This window comes from Stenella coeruleoalba (assembly GCF_951394435.1).
Source record: "Stenella coeruleoalba genome assembly, chromosome: 17".
NCBI classification, from domain to species: Eukaryota; Metazoa; Chordata; class Mammalia; order Artiodactyla; family Delphinidae; genus Stenella; species Stenella coeruleoalba.
This window is the reverse complement of record NC_137163.1, coordinates 12,312,488-12,335,680: the sequence shown is the minus strand read 5'-3', so window position 1 is coordinate 12,335,680 and position 23,193 is coordinate 12,312,488. Positions and strand designations below refer to the sequence as shown.

Genomic DNA, 23,193 nt, shown 5'->3' with positions numbered 1-23,193 from the left:
AAATCTGGTTATTTATGGTTCAAATCAATATAGTGGTCAAATTTAAGAAATATATGTTGACAAAGAAAAAAAAGTCTCAAGGAGCAACATTTATTGATTTTTCTTCCCTCTCTCCCTCTCATTTCAATTAAACTCAATAAACACTTATTGAGCAAGTCCTACACGTCAATCTGGGAATTATACAACTTTTTAAAATGTTGCTAAGATTGTAGGAGAAAAAAAAAGATTGTAGGTGAAAAATACAATTATTTAGTTTGTATTATTTTGTTTATGGGTTTATAAGCTACTTTGAATTCTTTTTCTGAAATAAGGCAAGAAAAATAAATAAAAACTAAATAAAACAAATCTAAAAATCAAGTATTGAAATACCATCTTTCTACAAAATTAGAAAACATTCATAACGGTAATTTTTTAACCTACCATTGTCACCTAATACACATAGAAATCACATTTTTCCCTTTACTTAGAGAAGTCCCATTTACAGACTAAGTAGATTCTACTATAAATGTTAACAAACAATATAAGTGTTTCTTTTATTTTTGTTAATAGTAATTGACATGACATTGAATGATTACTGTGCGCCTGACACTAAGTTAAGTATTTTTCATATGTAGTTATTTAATCCTTAGAAGCCCCTGGGAAGTGGATATAATTGACCCCATTTTAAAGATGAGAAAACTGGGGCTCAGAGAGGACAGTCCTGTAACTGGAAAGAGGTCAAGCTGGGATTTGAATTCCTCCAATGAAAGACTGTGCTCTCAATTATTGCATTTTCCTGATTTACAAGGAAATATAGGTTCCAGGATGCCTGGGGAAAGCAAGTGCTCTGTTATTTCTTTTCTCTGTTTTTCTTCCTTTTTGTTGTTTTTTTGGTTTGGGATTTTTTTGTTTGTTTGTTTTTGTTTGCTTGTTATTTCTAACCAGGACCCCACTTGGTACCAGGTTTTGTTCAAAAATGAGAATGGACATTGACCATCACAGATGGAGATCCACATTCCTAACATGGATTTATTCAAAAGCACCCAGATTTCACAAAAGGAAATGAGGAATTTTTCCGAGGTGGTGAAACCGTTGCCTTTGTTAGTCACCAATGAAAAAAAATGTTCTGTAAATTCCTCAAAGGTAAAATGTAGCCTTTCTTCTCCCAAGTTCTGATATGGTCCCAAAAGGAAATAGAAACTTGCATAATGTAGGCCCCAGTGAGTCTTCTTTCACTCTTATTAACTGCAAATCTTTGCCACATTTTTCTTTACCAATTAGCTAAATGCTTAAGCTCCTGAGTCACTGGGCCGTCTACTGGTTAGAGCTTGTTCTAGCTCTTCCACCCTTGAATGGAACTTGCAAGGAATTAGGCACTCCAAAGATCCCACATTCGTGTCGTGAAAACAAGCCAACAATGAAATCAGTCATCGCCAAGACGGATGGACAAGCGTGAACATTAAGACCAGATAATGCTGAGTCAAGGCCTTCGGACATGTTGCGAGTGGGAAGAAGATAGAACAATTCTGTGTCTTCATTTATACATGTATGCATTCTTCCCTCCAAAGGTCTGGATTTCACACTGGTCCTCTTATCCCTGTTACCTTCAGGAGCACAGCTGTATTGAGCCTGCTGTTTGAAAATGGGGTCGAACTTCTCTCCAGCAGTGATGGAGCCAGACACGAGGCAGCTCTCCTGTTCTGAGTGGCTAAAGGAGTCTCTGAGAGGCCAGAAGTTTGTCAAAGCCACATAGTCCGAGAAAACCAACAGCGCACTCCCTGAGACATGAAATGACTTTAGCCATAAGTGTGTACAGGAGGTGGGAAATCGGTCTCTTCCAGAAAAGTCACATCTTCAGCATAGATTACTTCAATCCACACTACTCAGTTGTGAGAGAGCCTCCCAGTAGGTGCTCCATTAATCACTGTCATAGAAACCACAGGGAAAAGCTATGAGTAGCGTTCCCGAGCTGTACCTGTTGACACAACCTCCTTAGTATAAATATACGACCTTCCACTGATCAGCCCCAGAACAATTTTCCGAAGCTTGCCTCCCCTTTACTCATCAGTGAGTAGCTGCCAGAGTGTTCACAGTTCCCCAGAAGCTGTATCCTCTCATGCTTCTCTCATTTACATTCTCCATCATTCCCTGGACACCATTATCTTCCTAAAAAATTAAACCTGATTATGCTGTGTGCGCACACACACATGCACACATGCACACCCCCGGCATTAATCAGGATCTCCACCTTTGCATGTAGAATGGGAGCCCAAGCCCATTAACAAGCCCTTCTCAATCTAACTCCAACCTGCTCCTCTAGCCTCATCTCCACTATCTTCTTCATCCTCTCCCTTCCCTGATGTCACCACAAAATCATCTTATATTCCTCACCATTTCCAGAAGCTACCAAGCCCAAACTCAGTACCTTTGTGCACTGCTGCTTCTCCACCGGGTGTTGTCATCTCTTCTGTCTCTACCGAGCAAACTCCTTCTCACCCTTGATGAGCTAGTTCTCACAGCCCCTCTGAGATGCCCCCAGATGGAGTTAAGTTATACCCTTCCTGTGAGCACACCAAGAAAAAGCAGCATATCTCGCTACTACACGGAAATAGCTTACTTGCCTATCTCCCCATTAATCTGTGTATCTCTAGAAAGCAGGGATCATTTTCTAATCTATTTCTTAGATTCCCCAGCACCTAGCACAATGCATATCATTTAAGAGTTGCTTAGTACATATTTGTAGAATAAATAGTAAGTGCATTGGGTGACTTGGCATTTGGTGATGATGTTGGCAGTCCTGAAAAGGCTGCACGTGATCAGATAGTCAGGCTCCCCTGCATTGCTGCAGACCCTGTCATCAGCTTTGAGAACATCCTCCGATTCTGAATATCTTGGTCTAGCAAAGACAGCAAAGTCCTAGGGAACAGGAAACAGGAGGCACTAGCTTCAGGATTCACTAGGACCTCACACCTGCTCAGATCAGTAGGGGATGCTAAGAGGTGCTGAAATCATCATCTACTTTCCTGAACATGGTAGGACTGAATAAAATGCTCTGCGAAGCATATGTACTCGTTAAAGCTTGAGTACTAACTCCATAAAGCAAAATTATAGAATGCCAAGGCCGAAGAGACCTCGATATCAGCCACTCTATTATGGAGACAAGAACACTGAGACCCAGAGAGGGAAAGAATCAGGAACACGAGTATAAACAATAGATTCACAGGTATGCCACAGATGATGGTAGAAAACAGTCCCTAGTAGAAGAAAGGGAGCATCTGTTTAAAGTGCTAGCTTTTCTCTGCTTGCCGAAGAAGCACTCAGGCACAGCCCTGAGCCACTGGGCTCTGCACTGGATCCCAGATCCCCATGTAGGGCAGAGCAGATCTGGGAAGCTGCTGTGGACCTTGGCAGCTCTCACTGTGCCTGTGGAACACTGACATTTCTGTTGGGGATGACTAAGAGAGAAGATTTGCCTTGGTTAGAAATTAGTCAGATGGCATTTCCTTAGGCTTTGCTTTCATTTCTCAGTGACATGTTGAAATGCATGAAGCCCTTGGTCTTCCTGTCAGATTATTTCATTAATGATCTACAGTTATTGCATAGTTTCCAGAAGCCTAGGGCAAGAGAACTTGATAATGAAGGGTGTCTCCAAAGACCAGGAAAGGTCCCACAGGTGCTAACTAGGGGGCCTCAGGAGAACTCATGACGAGTCCTAGATCCTGATTTTCTCACTTGTAAAATGAAGGGCTTTGACCAGATACCCTTTGAGTCTCCTTCCTGCTCTGAGAATCCTTAAGGTCTCTGAGGCGACTCAGGAACTGTCATTCACTTAGCACATTTTCCTCTTGCCTCTTGTGTGTTGGGCTGTGTGGTTGGTCCCCAGAAGGGAATGACACCAAGACCGACTTGGTTCTTGCCATCATGGAACTCCAGGTCTGGCGGAGAATAGACAGACAATAAACCACTGGAAAACACACATTAAAGCTTGTTACCAGTCATTATGAAAGAAATAATGAGGTTCTGATGTATTCTGTTCCATAGCATAAGGAATTACACACATGTAATTCCTTATGTGATGGAGGGGGGCACTCATTTTAGATGGAAGGTCAGGAATGTCTTCTCTTAGGAAGGGGCTTCTAAGCTGAGACTTAAAGGATAAAAAGCTAGCAAATAAAAAATTAAGGCTTCAGCTTTCGAGGCAGAGAGAACAGAATGTGCAAGAGGCTGAAGGGGGAAAAAAAGTTTGGCTTGCCGGAGACACTGAAAGAAAACGCGTGTGACTGTTGGACAGTGAATAAAGGAATGGAGAGGGATTGTATAAAATGAGGTGAGAAGGGGAGGAGGTAGGCACGAGAAGGTCAGAATGTAGGTTTCCATATCACTGCAAGGGAGTTCATTAAGTGAGAAGGTAACACAACGTGGTTTACAGTTTGACTCTGATGGCTGTTTGGGGAACAACCTGAATTGAGGCCTGCACAGGTGAGAGCTATTTCAGGAGGCTATTGAAGGAGACCTGGTACAAAATGACTGTGGTCAAGTTGAGGTGGAAAAAGGTAGATGAGTTTGATTGATATTTTGGAGAAGGCATTGACAGAACCTCTTGATGGAATGGTGTTTGGGTAGTCATTTGCGGGGGAAAGGGGGGCGACCACTGAGTTAGGGGCTAAGTACAATGAGCGGAGAAGCATGAAGAGGACGCGGTCCCATGTCCAGACCCTTAGGAGCTCACAGTTCACATAATTGTCACAGAAGCAGGTGAGTTTCAATAATTCCAACAGCAACCTGTTGTACAATAGAGTTACAATAGATACATTCTTTTGTTTTCACAACACAGAGGAGAGAGGCATCTGTAACAGAGGAGGAAGAAAAGGTTTCACAAAGGAGTAGGGCTGTGAGCTGGGCCGTGAAAGATAGGCTCTGGTTTAACGAGCAGAGAAGGGAGAAAAAAAACACTAGAAAGAGTGAGAGCAGAGCCAGCGTGGTATGAAAACACATGCTGTGATTCAGGAACCATGAGTGGTATTAGACTTGGGCCAACTTGATGAGTGTGTTAGAAAGACGAGATTGGAAATGTAGGCTTGAGGTTGGATTTTGGCGGGTTTGAAACTCTACCGGGGAGGTCTGCATTCATTAAGCATTTTAGAGTGACATTATTAGTTCTAATATTGGAAAGATAATTCTGGGGATGAGACCTATGATGGTGTAGGATTAGCCTAATCACTGAGTCGTTTGCAACTGGAATGTGTTTCCAAGTTACTCTAAAACTCCTGTTACTGAGGCAGGAGCAGGGAGCTGACACATCACCCCTGTTGCCACGTCTGTGCTCTGAACCGACTCAACAATGAAACAAAAGGGTATTATTAATATCAAACAGCTATAGAGATTTACCTTGAGCCAGGCACTGTTCTAAGTGCTTTATGTATATTAACTCATTAAATCCTTACAACACTAATGGAGCAGGTAACAGAGTAGGGATTTGAATCTTAGCTGTTGGAGGCCATCACCTATGCCCTCACCCATAACGTCTTTCTGCCTCTGGATGAATGTAACATGAAAATATTACCTTCACTGTACAAAACATTGCTTTGGAAAATGGTTTTATACCTGCAGGCAAGTGGACTTTCCTCATCTAAACCCCAGAAGCATCTGCTTCTGGGCATAGATGCACCTACCCGATACATCTGGGATAGACTTACCTATCAGGCAGAGGGAATGCTGGAATATCCCAGGTTTCAGCAATAACTGTTTCATAAAATTCCCTGCATGGCCAAGAACAATGGCAAATGTTCTGCTCTCTGAGCAGTCCATTCCTGGACAGTGTGGGTCATACTGAAGGAACTAGGTTACATGTGCCTGGGTTCCCCTCCCAGACTCCCAAATTATATTAAGCATTCCTCCTCTGGGGAGTAACAGTTTCCCCTCTGAGAGAGATAAGACTGGTATGTTAGCATGAGAGAACTTATCCCCCCATGGAAGGGAACACCAAGGACAAAGAAACTCAACTCTGATATCTAGCAAGTTTGATTCTACTTAAAAGTGATATATAGTTTGATGCAATAGAATACAATATACTTAGCACTAAAATTATGGTGGAGGGAAATCAACATTTTTGATGTGCTATATTCAGTAAATGGACAAATACTCATTGCCTACTGTGAGTCCAACATTATAATTAGAGGCATCATTAAAAATATTCGAGATCTTTATAGAATCAAAGTATAAATCCCCCATTGAACCACAAGTCCTGAATAATTCCCAATAAGCAAATTTATTATACCTAGAGATAATTTTGTCTTCTTTCTGTTGTGGTATGTTTATCAAAAAAAATTGAGACATCAAGGGAAATAAGAACAGTTCAGACCATGGAAACCATAGGCTTATAGAAATGTTAAAATCAACACATTCCAAAGATGTGTGCCCCGTGCCTTGATGTTGAATGTGACAGGTGGCATACAATTAGTGGTTAGAATCCTTTGTACTGAGGTGATAAATCCAAATTAAAAATATTTTTTCACTAAAGAGTGTAAAATTTATTAAAAAGAGTCCCCAAATTTATTTAAAATTAAGAAAAGAAGATTGGATAACATTAGATGACTGGCAGTTGGGAACATTGGGATTACACAATACTAGCATATCATCACACGATCATTTGTGATAAATAAAAAAGTGAAGTGTATACACACACATTTATGGAAGCTTGTTGTAGAACAATGGCAAATCGTCCTTGTCTACAGCCTTCCCGACTGAGGAAAAAGTAACAATAATCAAGAATCGTATGAGCTTCCTTTCAGTTGTAAAAAATCACAATAAAGCATAGCTCTAGAGCTCGTGCTTGCTTGAAACTTCCCTGCTACTGGAGGTGAGAGATTATCAATAAGCATCTGGTGTAAAGAAAGAGGCAGGGGAGGTATTAAAGTTCAGTGCAAAATGGTTGCCAGGGAGAACCCACGGAATTAGGAGTCAGCAGGCATTGTCCTGCCACCTGCTGATCTTGGGTGAGCCTGGTCAAGTCATTTCAGCTTCGTACATGTCAGTTTCCTAATTGAAAACTAAGGGAAGTTGCTTCAAATTGTCGCTGAGTCCCTTTCATCTTGAAGATACCAGCATCTTAGGCACAGTTTCTAGAAGTCCAACTGACACATCTGTCAACTCCCTGTATAATATGACTTTAAAAAAAAAAATGCGGTTTGATTATACAAATTATCATTCAGTCTTCCCATATCCATAAGAGATATGATAAATGGCCAATATCAGTAGCATCAGTTAATAATAAACAATAAATGAAGTTTTGTGACATAGACACCCCCAAGCTATTAGATTGTTATCTTAATGATCCGTCAGTGTGGGAGAATGGACAGAAAATATGTTTATTTCCTTTCTTGAACATTACTGAGCCACATCTCATATAATTCAATATAATCAAATTAACAAATTAATACATCTCTAATTGGCCAATGTCAGTTTCTCCCAGACACAGGAAAGACAGATACACATGTTTTTAGAATCTGTCCTGTTATTTTCAATATGATCTGTTTAACTAAGTATCCAACAGGCTGGATGGATTAATATGGAAATACCCAAGGCAATAATCTAACATGTACAATATAAAACATTAGATTTTAAGAAAACCTTAGACCTTTTTTCTAAGGCAATTCTTTTACCTTTGTAGTTGAAATTCTAATCTGCCACTTCCTCTTATGAAGATCAGGAAGTTACAAACAAAGATGTCAAAAGGTAACCCTAAGCTTCCACAGTGAAGAATCAAAGTAAATCAAATAATGTAAAAAGATAAATAAATTTCTGGTGTCATAAATCCTACCACTTGGACTTGAACACAGTGTGACCATGGAGTACAACCTAAAAATAGGTCCTTAATCTTAATTAATATTGATTATAAAAAGATAAAAAAAACCAGGTCACTCAAATTGGATTGTAAGGTTCTTATACAGGCAGTCCTCAATCACATAACATTTGCCATGAAGCAATTAACAAATACTCCCATGTTATTGCTGTTGAGGGAAGTGGGATGAGAGAAGGGGACATTTAATGGTACTGTGCAGAAATATGCCTTCATTTTTCTAAGATGCAGGGTATTTATTTTTAACATGGGCTATATTGGAAGTGATATTTTTCAGCAAAAAAACAAGCTGAAAATAATAACCTACTGCTGGAGAGTACAGGGTGTGGCTCTAACAGAAGAACAAGCATCCCTGCAACAAACAGAAAACAGACTCAACACGCATGAGAGAGACATAGTTAAAGCCAAGACGGCCAACGGTTCCAGTTTCCCAGGACTGTCCAGGCTTCAACACTGAAAGTCCAATGTTTCCAGAAACCCTTCAGTTCTGGGTAAACCAGGACAGTTGGCTTCCCCAGTTGCAGCATCTTGCAGCCGTTCTGTAACAAGCAAAGATCAAGAGACTTTGTCATCAGTGACACAAGCCTTGAGAGCTAGAAGCATGAAGCCAATATAGATGCTATAAATCAAAAGAAGTGCTGGACACACAGGAGCCGCCAGGACCAAAATGAAATGGTCCCCTTAACTACACTGGTTAAGGACATTGGTAATTGTCTAGCAAGGAAGGAACAGTGACTGAACTGTGAACCCGTTACATAGTCTCTCTAGTGTCCTGTATTGTAGGTATGTGAAGCTGAAGTGATCAAAGCCTGATTCACGTGGCCCCAATCCATCCTCTGCCCAGGCAGACATGGCACATTTGTCAAAGAACTCTTCTCGTTCATCTTTGGTTCAACGGGGACACAGAATTTACTCAAGACATGGCCCTAGACCAGAGCTTCTCAAATTGGAATCACCTTGGGATCTTGTTGAAATGCAAATTTTGATTAGGTAGAAGGGGGTCAGGAGGGACTTGAAAGTCTGTATTTCTAACCAGCCCCCAGGTGAGCTCCACAGACCACACTGTGAGTGGCAAGGCTGCAAGCCCCAGTAACCAACCAGACTGGGAGGAAGCAAGATGAAATATATATTTGACATACCTTACCTATAGTAATAATCCCTACCTCATAGGGCCGTTCTGCGGATTGACTGAAATAAGCCATAGCAAGTTCCTAACGTGGTGCCTGGCACATAAACCACGTTTAGTTCTCATTCCAAGGGGTGGGTTCATTCTTAACCAATAACCAATTGGCTAAAAAATTCAATTCATATTAAAACTTCAGACAACCTGGTTTGCAGAAGCCAATGAGAAGGGCGGGCTTATTAGTATGTATCCACTCAGTTTTGGCTTTCATGGATAGCAAGGCATCTGCACAGCGAGATTCAGAGGTGGTCTAGTCTAGTGCAGGGACTCCCAGGCCTGTCTGTACAGTAGGATCACATGGACAGCTTGTAAAAAGGTATGAGTACCAGGACCTCACCCACCATCAATTGAATCTGAACCTCTGGAAGCCATGTCTAGGCTTCCCACAGCATAGACGATTCCCAGGTTATTCTAAAGTGCAGTCAAGTTTGAGAACCATAGACATGAAGGAACCAGATCTGTGTAGGTTGAATCTCAGTTCTGCTTTGGCGAACTTTCCAAACCTCATTTTCTTAATTGGAAAAATAATTGTAATAGAAGTAACAATATTGCCTACCTCAAAATGTTGCTTTGAGTGTTTGACAAAGTAATTTATGTCAATCCCTTATAACAGTTATGAGTTATGACCATAATGCATGCCTTTTGTCTCTATCTGGATGAGTAGATGGTAAGTGAAAATTATAATCAAGAGCTAGTGTCTCAGTAAGAATTAGCCCTTAAAGAATTCTATAATAAGGTCTGTTTCAATCCAGGATGCTACATCGTATATGAGCATTATTTTAGGCGTGGTAATTTGACAATTTAGCCTATGTCCATAAGCACGTACTGTTTATCAGCCACTAAACTATATGAAAGGCAAAGAGGTCTAATAGGAAATCGATTCAATATGAATTGTTGCTTTACCATTTACTAAATATGTGACCTTGAGCAAGTTACTCTACCCGTCTCCAGCCTGTTTCCCTGTCTGTCAATGGGGTTGATGCTGATACCTCCCACTTAAGAATTTTTTTAAAGAGTGAATGAGATTATCAATGAGAAGAATCTGGTACAGCACCTTGCACTGAATAGGAGCTTACTAAGTGTTATTTCCCCATGTCACCTGAGTGGTGTGAGGGTACAAGAATTAATAAGATACCCGTCCCAGCTTTCACAGTCCACTTGAGAAGGTAGGAAACAGAGGCATACCTACTTCTTTAAAATCAGTGCATTAGAGACATACAATGAGAAAGAGCCAGCATCTATTTATAGGAAGTTGTTCATCATGTTTATGTGCTCCGTTCCTTGACAGGGTACATCTGGGGAACTTCAGAGTTTTCTGTGGTTGGTCAGTGTTTTGATTTTTGGTTTGTGGGGTTTGGTTGGTTTCATTTTGTTATAGTTTCGAAAGCAGACATGATTTGGCAGATGTTTAGAGTAGTAGCTGTGCCTTGCTTTTGATGTCTTTGAGAACACCCAGTCCTTGAGGACTTGGACGATGTCTTTCTGTAGACTGTATTTTCTAACAAATAGTGAGGCGGATTGTGAGCATTAAACAGTGTCGCTCCAGATTACATAGAGGCCATCCTTCAGAAAGCAGAGTGAGTTAGTGTGAGAAAAAGAAAAAAAGAAAACCAGTGCATTCCACATGAATTTTGTTCAACTTCACTTGACAAGGGGCAAAAGTGATTAGGGGGTTAATAGAGAAACCTGAAATTAATCCTGTAATTTACTTAGAACCCGGAAGAAGTCTTAAACCTGATATCTCCCAGATAAACTGGTGATGGTGATGTGAGGTTGATAACGATGACCCGTTGGAAATAAAATTGTTGACCCAGGACTGAGGAGACGTGGGTTGAGTTCCCATTTACATTCCTAACTAGATGTTTAATTGCATTAAATATTATTCAACATTTAAGTGACACTATAATTTACAAAGAATCTTACCACCGTCTCATTCGATTCTTATATTCCTCTGTAATATTACTGTCCTTATTTCACAGGTAAGTCAAGGCTCAGGGTTTGTAAGTAATCAAGGCTTAGGTATTTAGCTAGTCCAAAGCAGCGCCCTCCAGGCACCCCGGCTGTGTCTTGACTATACTCTTCCCACTAAAAATTAGCCATGTCAATGTTAGACAAGTCACTTTCCTGTCTGTGCCTCAATCTCTTCATATCTTGGCCTTGCTTACCTCACAGAGATAATATGATCAAAATATGAGTTAAGAAAGGAAAAGAGCTTTGAACGTACAAAGTTCTGTACAAGCCTGGAGTATTATTAGGATAGCTCAGGAGGTGTGGAAGTGAACCAGAACAAGGCATGTGTGGAAGTAAACCCACCACCTTCATTGAAGTCTCTGAACCAAGTACTCTGAAGTTTTCATTATTTTTTGGTCAACACTCTGCATTTCTAACAGCCTCCTGGAATATTTTACTTTCACTTGACAATTTTTATTAATCCTACTTGGGCTGAGTCCAAAATTGAAAAATTTCATCTGAAAAAAGTTTTTTTCAACTTTCATAAAGTTCCGAGTATAAGGTACTCTTTCACAGAGAATAAAAACAAAGTTTACAGTGGAAATCATGTTGTAGACAGGCCCGGGACTCTTTGCTCCCCAACCAATTGACCAGAGCTCGGTGAGTGGAGGATGGAGTCTGGCCTCAGAGGTTATACTCACCTCACTTTACACAGCTCCTCCTGCTAAGGGCTTTGTGAACAACGTCCCGGGCTTACAGTGAACTTAGAACACCGGAGCTTGGTTCCATGAACCATATAGTTTGGGAGAATAACTTCCCCAATCATCCAAAGTAAACACGGGCTACATATCAAAATCGGTCTAAACCGGCTGGATCATTAAACCTGAAAGCCAGAGCTGTTAACAAGGTGAGCAAGTGGGCCCCATGCCAACTGGGGTTTTCAGCCGCAGGTAGACTTTATTCAAACAAGACCATGAACTCCTTCAGCTACCTCCTTTCTTTAATGCTTCTTAACAAATTTGAAACAAGTGATGAATTAAGAGCTGCCATTACCAAGCATACTGAAATGAAGACTTCCCTTTTTGTTGCCCATGCCTTCCCAGATTATGCCCAAATGCACTGTAACACCTACAGATGTCCAGATGTGCCATGGTCTCGGTTGCCTCCATGCTTTTGGACCTGAGAGCCCCCCTGCCTAAATTCTCATCCTCACTGCTCCATCCCCACCCGCATCCCTCTTTATGATTTTGCACATGGGTCAGATCTTTCTTCTTCCAGGAAGCTCTCTGATTCCTCAGATTGTTCTGGGGGCTCCTGGTCTGTATTCCCAATGCACTCCATGTTTGCTTCAGTCTCTGTATTTATCTTTCCATTTCTTTCCTTCATTCCCTTGCATTCAGCCCACTGTGAATGCTTCAAACATTCTGATATATTCTCCTCCACAAACGTTGAATAAAGAATGACACTCAGACAAATCATTCCGTGTCTTTAAGGTGGAAGAAAACTGCTAGTTATTACGTACTTTGAATAAGCCAGGCACTTTGCTTTGTACTTCAGGTGACTTAACTCATTATATTATCCCAAATCTGCCCTGAAACTGATATTATTACCAATATCATCATTTTATAAATAAAAAAGCTGCCTCTCAGAGAAGTTATATAATTTAGCGAGATGGTCCCAAGGTCATACCAAGAGCAGGATATTCAGAAGAGAATCCCAGATCTGTCTGACTTCAAATCTCAAACAAGTTCTATATCACTGTGCTGCTGCCTTTACTTCTGAGGATTTTTTTTTTCAGCTTGGATTCAGCCAAATGCCAAGTGCACTTAGCAAATTTCCTTGAACACTGACCTGTGGATGCTATGGTATATCACCCAGAATCAAGGTACTCATTTCTCCAGCTGCTGGAATGTTGGTTGCTGATGGGAACTGCCCTTTTTGAAGGCGGCTCCTTTGCCCTTTTGACAGAATTTTTACACTCCCTCCTGGGTTCAGCCTGATCCAATAACTGGTCTATATGGACATATAAAGGCAAGGCCTCTGCTTCAACTCGGAAAGAATCTGCAGGGTCATCCCCGTTCCGGCGCCCCTGGGATCTGCTAAGGCTTCAGCTGCACCTGTGTTGCAGCTCAGTTTCGCCCTCTGGCCAATCCTGCCTCTCTCAGTCTCTTATAAATATTGTTCCAGAGGATACTACTCAATAAATGGAGATGCAGGTACATCTCCATCTCAGAGTCTGTTTCTCAGGAAACCCAACCATAGAGAGGATGATAGGAGGTCCCTGATTACAAATTACTAATCAGAGTAAGACTTTGCAAGCAACCCTTTAGCAGTGGCTTAAGGCTGGGATGCATGGTTCAGAGAGGATGCTTGGAGCATAATGTCTGACCCAAGAAGCGCCATAGAGCACACAGTTGGAAAAACACCCCACTCGCTACCTTGGGGTGAAAGATCAGCCCCCTGAATGTCATCACTCGACCCAGGTGTTGTAATTTTCCCAAGCCTCTGTTTTGCATGGCTCCCCACTGGCACAGTGTTGGGCTAACTTTTCAGGTGTGCCCCTGTGGTTAGGAAGGCAGAGCCCATGAGAAGCAGCAGCTCTGCACAAACTAGTCCCATCTCTGCGACTGTAGTGGCGATCTCTGCTTCCAGAAGAATGAAGGGCACTTTCTCAGCAGAGCCAGCCACTGCTATGCATGCCAGACAAGATTTTAAGATGTATTTTTAACTTGGACTGTGCTCAGATAAAAGTAGTAAAGACTATAACTAGGAACCCCAAATCATGCCATATACCCGCTCAGCCATCACACAGTCCTCATTAGTTCTAAACAACCCTCACAGTTTAAAACATCTTACCACATTGTCATAGCTTTGGTGAGCCTATGTTGGAAAGATATTAACAGTGTATGCCTAGAAATGGCAGGGAGTTTCACCCTAGAGAAGACTTAGGGTGAGATATGATAAGTGCAGCTACCTTTAGGTGTTCTTACTCTATCCCAGACAAATACCTATGTTGTTAGATTGTTAACCTTAGAAAACAACTGTTTTCATTCTGCAATTTTTTTCTTCAGATGCCACCTAATCCATTGGGTGTTTACTCTTCAGAAATCATCTCTCTAAGCAGATTCCACACTTTCTCTCTCAAGACCTCTGCAGAGTAGGTGCCCCCCTCCCTCTTCCATTTTATGGGTGATGAAAATAAAGCTTACAATGTAATCAATACGCATGTACATACTGCCTACATAAAATATCTCTCTGATGGGGTAACATTTGGAAGAGAGAGGGTAATCGATTCGTATGGCTCTATTGAGTTAGTCGTGGGACAAATGAGAAGAAATTACACAAAGCAGACAGATAGAGACTTAAGTGTATTGGGCAGTACCCAATTCGAACCGATCAAAGTCCAAAGTCTAGGGACAGTCAGACACAACTGGATATAGATGCTCAAACCATGTGGGCAGGAATACGCTTCCTCCTGTTGGCTTTATTCTCAGGGTTAAACGAAGATGGCTGCAGGAACATTGAGGCTCACGACCTATCAGTTTAGCAGCTCCGCCAGTAACAACATTTGCCCTTTCCTAATTGCTCTAGAAAAATCCCAGGATTGTGTCTAAATAAGCTGGCTTCCATCAGATACCCACCTCTGAACCAGTCACTCTGAGATGCTCTACAGTTATTGGCCAGGACTGGGTAATGTGTTGACTCCAGAGCTAGGAGGTCAGCTCGGAGGAGCTAGGATCAGCTCCTTCCAAATGATGTAGGCTGAGACAAGGGGAGGGGAGATTTTCCAAATGAGGGATTGGCAGAAGGAGACTGAGAGATCCTCGGAAGACAAACATGCCAGATGCCACCTACAGTGAAGAGTAGATTTTTACATCTTGTAGTACACTTTGTTGGAGACCTACTCATATCTCCTTGGCTCTTACAATGTCTGTTCACACCAGCCCAACCAACTGCTACTGCTGTGCTCCTTTGCTGAAGGCTGAAGATTGTTCTGCAATTCTGGCGTCTCACTTGCATGGGAGTTAACTCCTCTCCATAGAGATACAACCAGTAATCGTGCAGCCTGGTGGATAAATACCCCAGCAACCTCATCCCTCGCGTTAGATAATTCTGAGGTTCCGAGACTTCCTCTGCAGGATTAAGCCCCAATGATCTAAAGCAATAACTTGATTAAAAATATACCATTTACTTATTTGCCTGTCAATTCCCCCATGTCAATTCTCCATGTTCCTACCAAATATACCAGGATAACCTCCCAAAGAATCTAACTGCACTTTAATCCTTATCTCACAAATCAAAAATAAGGAGATAGGCTATTTCATGTGGTAGTGAAATTCTTGGCAATCGAAGCATTCATGAATATAAGAAGGCATTTGGGGAGACTCAGGAATAAAATGGGTAATTGGATTGAAAGAACCACATTTAGACCTTGCTGTCCTTTCTAATGCTACGTTGAATCATTATTTATTTGACTAACACCCTTACAGAAAAAGAGACCTTAAGTTCATGCTTTGGATTCTGAAAGTATCCAAAGTATCCAACCTTTTTTTCTAGAGGTTGTTTGAAAGTATGATATTCAGCCTCTTTTTTCGTTGTGGCACATTCTTAAAAAATGACCTTCTTTGTTTGCTCTGCTCTTCCTCAGCTTAGGAAGTGCTCAGGGTTGCTAGAATATGCCATTTCCTTGGTCCTGACTAGTTTTAAATTTTGACACCCACCATCATCCAGGCAGAGAAAGAACCTTCACAAAATAATTTATAAAACAAAGGATGCACACGCAGCTGCCACAAAGAAGTAGGTGAGAGTGTGTCATCAGCTTAAGTTCTTTGTGTTCCTTTGGACATATGCCCAGTACCCAGAAACATAAAGGAAGTGATTTCTCTCAAAATAAACATGTCAATCAAAAAAAGATAAAGAAAATAACTGTTTCATCTTTTTGATGTGTGAAAGAATGCATGTCATATGGAATTTATTCCCAAGTGATGTCTTTTATTTCCCCGCTGATACTTTTCCCCAACTCACTCATGAAATACTAACAAGAGGTAGAATTTGTTGAGTGTTAACTGTGTGCTGGGTATGATGCAAACTACTTAATACAAATTATTACATTGATTCCTCCCAAGAAAACATGTATACATGGCATCAACATTTTAAGTTCACACAACAGTGAGATGCAGGTCTCCCTGTGTCTAGTGGTATATTAGTAATGCCTTCAAAAGGCAATGCTTAAAACATTAAGCATGTGTATTGCTCACAAGGCTGTGGGGCAGCTGGGCCCGCTCATGCATCTGTGGGCAGCCATAGGTTGGGTAGATGGCTCTACTGATCTCTTTTGGACTCATTTGCATGTTTGGGTCAACTGGCAACTGGCTAGCCTAGGATGCTCTCAGTTTAGTCAACTGGGCTCTCCACAGCTGGTCTCATCCTCTAGGAGGCTAGAACAAGTTTGTTTTTATATGTGCCCAGGTTATTAAAGTTTCTCCCCAGTGGGGTGCCCAGAGCAATCCCCGTACTCTGAATGCTGTCTCACAAGTTTGGGGTCTACCGGGCCCATTAGATCCCTCAATCTACGCACTGTGGTTTTATTAATACAGCCCCAAATTGGGTTTGGTTTTGTTTCATTTCTCCTTTTCCTCCTCTTCCTTTTAAAATTGCACCTTCTTCAGATTCACAGATATAGAGAACAAACTAGTGGTTACCAGTGGGGAGAGGGAAGGAGGGAGGGGCAATATATAGGTAGGGGAGAAAAGGAGTGTTATGGGATTCTATGAAATCCTGTGTGTGAAACTTTTGAAAATTGTAAAACATTACAGAATTTAAAGAATTGTTCATCAATAAAAAATTTTGAATAAAATAAAATTTCACCTTCTCTTTAAGTATTATAATAGTGTTTAAGTCTATAAATCTTTTTAAAATCTTGTTGCATTAAATTGAATTTGGTTTCTCATCCATAGCAAATGATCTGAAAGAGGGCTCTCGCCCCTGTATTTGTGCAAATTGTTTTGAAGCCAAAGGGCAGGCATCTGCCTGTTCCTCTTGTTATTTCTTCTGTGAATTCAGGCCCATCTTTCCTGTCAGTTGCAAGGCTGTAAACACTGATACTGTTATCTAGTCTGTTCATTTATCATTCAGGGGTCCTCTACCGAGATACTCTTCAATGTAAGGCTTCGTATTAGCTGCTTGGGACACAAATTCATGAAACCCAGCCGTGGTCCTTGAAGAGCTTGTAGGTTCCTGCTGAGGCTGTGGTTTATGGAAATCTCTTTCAGGTGACCTTGGCCTCTTTTAGATACATACATCTTTGGGGGTTTCTTCTATACTCTTCTTCAGCGCCCCAAGAGGACACTTGTATAGAGAAAGAAGGTTGTGTGGCCTAGTGGTGTCAGGAGAGGGCTGTCTTCCTCTGCAGGCTTTCTTGGCAGAGCAAATGCCCTCATTCAGTCCCTAGCCATCATGCCGGCCCCCTCTGCCAACATCAGACGCTGCTGTGGACTCCGTCTTGAAGTCCACCTGCTGCGGGGCCCTCCTCTCAACCCCAGGCCTCCTGCAGGCTCAGGATCTTCCTGCCCTCTGGGGGCTGGTGGCACAATGAGTGCACTGTGGGTCTCTCTGCATGGGTGGTGGTGTGGGAGTTGGCCTCAGCCCCCTCTTTGCTTCCCCACTACTCCTGCTCTGCATTGGATGGTAGCTTCATGCTGACTGTGCTTCTCTGTGGGGCTGGCAGACTCCCAAGGCTTTGCCCAAGGATGCAGGTAACCAGGTTCTGATGTTGTCAAATTCTCTTAAATGATATTAGGCTTCCTTATTCTCCACCTTGACACTTCACACTAAGGGGTAAGCTGGAACTTGAACAGTTGTGTCATGTCTCTTCCGCTTCCCTTTTTCTGTCCCTAAGCTCCTCCCAAGCACTGGAAGGGCCCCCTCTTTCCTGCTTGTGGGAATGTCCCTGCATCTGGTCAGCATTCTCACTATGCTCTATAATTTCTTTTATGAGTAGCCTTCAGATTCCACCTCCGCGGAAGTCGTTTCTCTGTTTTGTTTTCTCTCTGTCCACGAAACCGGCTCTCTGCACATCAGAAGCATTTGCTTTCACACCATTGTCTCAATGTATTCCTTAAAACAGTTTTCCGGAAGTCAAAGCAATGAAGTCCCTCTTTTCAGACTGGTTCAGCTCTCACTTGAAGAATAAAAATTCATTGATTTTATAGGGGCAGAGAAAAAAGGGACAAGGACCCAGGAACTAGACGGGCTGGGTACACGGGGGTTCATGATGTTATTCTCTCAACATATATGCCTGTTTGAAATTTCCACAATAAAAAAATTTAAAGGTTTAATTCCTATTATACTTGTGAAGAGATTTGGTGTACCAAGGAATAAACAATGAATCCAGGAAGCAGAGGAGTGACAATGACATGACTTGAGTGAAGGTTTCCAAAAGGCTTAATGGGATTTCTTCACTTTCTCTTCTTCTCTGCATCATCTAAATGTTAATAACAGAAGGATGGTTTATCAAGCTCCGATCTAGTCTCAGAGAGGGGAGGGGAGAGGAGAAAGAAGAGAAGGGAAAGAAAAGAGAAAAGAAAGGAGAGGAAAGGAAAAGAAGAGAAGAGAAAAGAAAAGAAAACCAAAGTAGATTGATGACCAGTGTCTGGAAGACTAAACCAACCCCAAGTTAAGTCTTAAAATGACTAAATGTTCTGAGAAAAAAATAAAATGACACAAACCCTTTCTCATCCCCAAAGCAGAGAGTACAATGAAAATGAGAGTCAGAAGAATATGGAGAAAGCATCGTGGAACTACTGATATCTCAGAATGCTCACTGCTCCATTGGAAAGGGGGCGCTCAAGTGGTTAACACAGAGCCAATGCAGGAGTGACAGAGATAGTAAGTATCTCATATTTTGAATGAGTTCTCTCTCTTTCTACATATATGCCAATGTATGACATGGAGAAAAATAGCATATAGGTTCATTCATTCATTCACTCAGCCAATAATATGTGCCCCACATACGTTTTTCAAAATACTAGGAATACATCTCAGATCAAAACAAACAAAAATCCTTGCGCTTATAGAGTTTACTTGCAAAGGGGAGAACACACATCAAATAAAATAAGCAGATCCAAACGTGGTGCATTAGATGAGGATAACTATTATGGAAATAAGTAAAGCAGGTAAAACAGGGACAAGGGTCCTCTTGGAAGGGAGAGGATGCCATTTAAAATAAAGTGAAGGAAGGTATCTCTGAGACAGTGACATTTCAACAGTGACCTGAAGGAGGTGAGGGACATCTGGGAGGGTCATGTCCTAAGCAGAGGAAACATCAAGTACAAAGATCCTTAAGGCAAGAGCTTGCATGATTTGTTTCAAGGATAGCAAAGGAGGCCAATGAGATCAGAGATCAAGGGGGAAGAGAGTAAAGAGATAAAGTCAGGGAAGTAGTAGGAGCCACAACTCATAGGGACTTACAGGTCACTGGAAGAGTTTAGACTTTTATTAAGAGTAAAAGGAAAAGCCACTGGAGAGTTTGAGCTACGTGTAACATAATAGGATTTACATTTTAAGAGAATGGCCTGACTGCTACCATGCAAGGAGGTCAGGTATCAGACTATTGAAATAATCCAAATAAGAGATGACGGTACCTTGGATCAGAGTGGTAGTGCTAGAGATGGTGAGAAGTCGGTGGATCCTGGACATATTTTGAAGACAGAACCGACAGGGTTTACTCGTGAAAAAGATGTGAGGTGTGACGGAAAGAAAGGAGTTAGGAGTTTTGGGTCTAATAGAAGGATGGAGTTCCATTTACTGCGGTGGAGAAGGATGCAGAGGACCGGGGTGGGGACAGAAGAAGTTGGGAATCTGTTTTGGGTAAACTCTTTCAGACATTCACATGGAGATATACTGGTAGTTGCTTATAATTTTGTGGCATTCTCAGAGGAGACCCAGACTTGGTATGTAATTTGGAGAGTCATCAGTGTATAGATGATATTAAGACCATGAGACTCTGTGCAGTGAGTATAGATGCAGAAACATTCAAGAACTGAATCCTAGAGCACGCCGAAGTTTGGTGGTTGGGGAGCTGGGCAGTGAAGAGCAGAGGAGATTGAGATGGAAGCAGTGGAAAATATGAGAATGGTATCCTGGAAATGAGAAAATCTTTCACTGCAGAGGGAGTGGTCACTTGGTCAAATGCTACCAATAGGTTAAGTAAGATTAGGAATGAGATGTACTACATGCAGGTCTTTGGAGACATTTCATGAAGTGGTAAGGAGATAAGCCGAATGGAGCCAGTCCAAGAGAGAACAGAGACAGATGTAAAGACAATAAGTATCTCTTTGATGGAGTTTTGCTAAAAGGGGAGCAGGGAAACGTGGCAGCAGCTGACAGGAAATGCAGCATCCAGTGAAGGAGTTTTGAGGACAGGAGGAATTACTCACCAGCTTCATTTGCTAATAAAAATATTTGTGCAGAAGAGATAAGGGATGCTTTTTGTGGCAATGTCCTTGGATAGGCAAGAGGGGATGGGTTCTGGTGCAAAAGTGTAGAGAAGGGTCTTGGACATAAACACAGATTTATGTCATTCATGCTGACTAGGAGAAAGGTGAGTGTATAGTACAGGTACATACAAGGTAGAAGTGGTGGGGGGATGGTGACAAAATTGTCTTCTGTTTCCTTCTATTTTCCCAGTTAAATAGGAAACAAGATCAAGAGATTGTAGGTCACTGTGCAGTCAAACCTTTTTGGAGCTGTGGTCGTGGAATGCAACAAGTTGGAAGGACAGTGTGTGGTGGTGAGAGAGTGTGATGCTTGAAACGGAGATTACAGAGGGGATGGTTGTGTGAATGCCAAGGTCTGGGGAGGATAGAGAGGAGGCAAAAGACATAAGAGACCAGATCACTGCCAGGATTATCTTCTCTGACATTGAAATCACCAGTTTATGATATCAATAGTAATTACGATTATAAGAATGAGTCAGGAGTTAAAAACTTTAAAGAATAAGGAGGGGGAGGGGTGGTGAATCACAGGTCTGCAGATGCCTGTAACGAGGAGGGGTAACAGGTGGTATAGATTGATGACATAAACTTCAAAGTGGGTTTTCAGAGACAAAGGAGGGAGAAGAGTCTGGATGCTATCATGAGAAAACAGGAGGACATCTCTCCCATCTCCAGGCTAATGGTAGAGGGAGGCAAAAAAATTACAAATTAAAAGGGCTTTATGGGGAGACAGGGTTCCCAGGAGAGTCTGAGTTTCTGTTAGAGCAAAAAGGTAGAATAGAATTTACAAGAGGGCTTCCCTGGTGGCGCAGTGGTTGAGAGTCCACCTGCCAATGCCCCGGTCCGGGAAGATCCCACATGCCGCGGAGCGGCTGGGCCCGTGAGCCATGGCCGCTGAGCCTGCGCGTCCAGAGCCTGTGCTCCGCAACGGGAGAGGCCACGACAGTGAGAGGCCCGCGTACCACAAAAAAAAAAAAAAAAAAAAGAATTTACAAGGAAGAGGTAAGGAATAGGGAATATTGCTAATGACTGATCTGGACTTGCAGAGGGCACAGTGGGAAGGTTTGGGAACTGGGACGAGGTGAAGAGGAGGGCCATGTAAGGTTACATACAGGGCTGTATACCAACATTGGGGGAACGTTTGGGGCAGAAAGAATGACCTAGGGATCTTGGGCTTCTTACAGTGTCTGGAGATGGAGACCAAGAGGGCCTCCAAGACAGTGATGGTGAGGCTATGAGCACAGTGGGAAGTAGGGCGTAGGGCCTTTCCTGGTGCACCTAGAACTCTAGAACCCTCTCTTCTCTCTCCTACGAATGGTTTTTGGAAACCAGGGAGGACATGGTGTTACTGGGAACAATGAAGCCTGAGCCCCTCTTCATTCTTGCTGATGTTCTTTGCTTTGTTCATTCATCAATTCATTGAACAAATATCTATTTGGGGCCTACTAAACCTGAACGCTAGATGGTGATACAACAGTGAGACGAAACAGTTTCTTCTCTCATGGAGCCTTCAGAGTATCGGGGAAAACTGACTTCATTCATTCAGTCAACAAGTATTTGTAGGGTGACATGATCAGATTTGCATTTTTCTCTGTAAGATTCATCTGGCTTCACTGCGGAAAATGGATTCAGGTAGGGCAAGAGTGAGACAGAGAAACCAGTTAGGATGTCAGAGTTAGAGTCCAAATGAGAAGCAAGGCAACTGTTATAGGAATAGAGAGATGTGGATGGATTTGAAATATATTTGTGAGATGTATAAACCACAGGACTTGGTGATGGATTGGGAGTGACGAAAATGGTAGTTGTCACAGACAATTTCTAGATATTTGACTTAACAGCCAAATGAATGATGATGCCATACACTGAGATTGGAAACACTGGGGATGACCAGTTTTAGGGGAAGAGAATCGTGAATTTATGTGAGATATTCAGATGGAGCTAAATTGGTCATCAAAAAATATTAACACCTAATATTTGTTACATACTCTGCTATGCGTCAGGCCCTCTCCTAAGTGCTGAACAGTTAGTTATTAAGTCATTAACTCCCACAATATTACAGCAAGGGTGGTAGAAATTCCTCTCCATTTCATAAAGGAAGAAACTGAGACCCTGACTGATTAGATGACTTAACTTCCAGGGTCACACTAGCTGTCAATCCATCCCAAAGGCCCTGGCTCACCCACTACTCTGTGCTGTCTCCCTAGGGGATGCTTAAATATCTGAATATCTAACACGTCAGAGAAGAGGTCTGGGCCAGAAATAGAAGCTTCAGCCATAATCAGGGACAATATGACCCAAGGAAAAAATCTACACATAGAGGAACAGAACTATCAAGAGTCTGAGAAACTGGGGGAAATCAGAGGGGTTCCAGAGTATTGTGTTGAGAAATATTTGCTTTTTAAAGAGGGGAGGGTGGTCTGTGAGTTTCTCAGGGCTGCGGTAAAAAGGTAGCACAAACTGGGTGGCTTAGAACAACAGAAATTTATTTTTTCACAGTTCAGCCGTCAGCAGTGTTGATTCCTTCTTAGGACTCTGAAGGGGATTTCTTCCAAGCTCTCTCCGAACTTCTGGCTGCCGGCATTCCTTGGTGTTTCGGGCTTGTAGAGGCATCTTTCCAATCTCTGCCTCATATGACATTTCTCCTTCTGTCTCTGCATCTCTCTGGGTCTCCTTGTAAGAACACCAGTAATTGGATTTAGGGCCCACCCTATTCCAGTACAACCTCATCT

At 42.1% G+C, this 23,193-nt stretch overlaps 1 protein-coding gene across 17 annotated transcripts in view; it reads left to right on the top strand.

Moving 5' to 3' along the window:
* Nucleotides 1–23,193, top strand: part of LOC307176302 (uncharacterized protein) — a 619,483-nt gene that overhangs the window by 524,111 nt on the left and 72,179 nt on the right. For 8 of the 17 annotated variants that reach the window (XR_013824698.1, XR_013824699.1, XR_013824700.1 and 5 more), the window contains one exon: nt 18,719–18,857. The exons of 7 other annotated variants lie outside the window; for them this stretch is intronic. The gene's annotated coding sequence lies outside the window, so the exon portion shown is untranslated. Of the gene's footprint in view, nt 1–18,715; nt 18,858–23,193 lie in introns of all 17 variants that reach the window. 2 more of the 17 variants (XR_013824703.1, XR_013824706.1) reach the window with 1 other exon arrangement.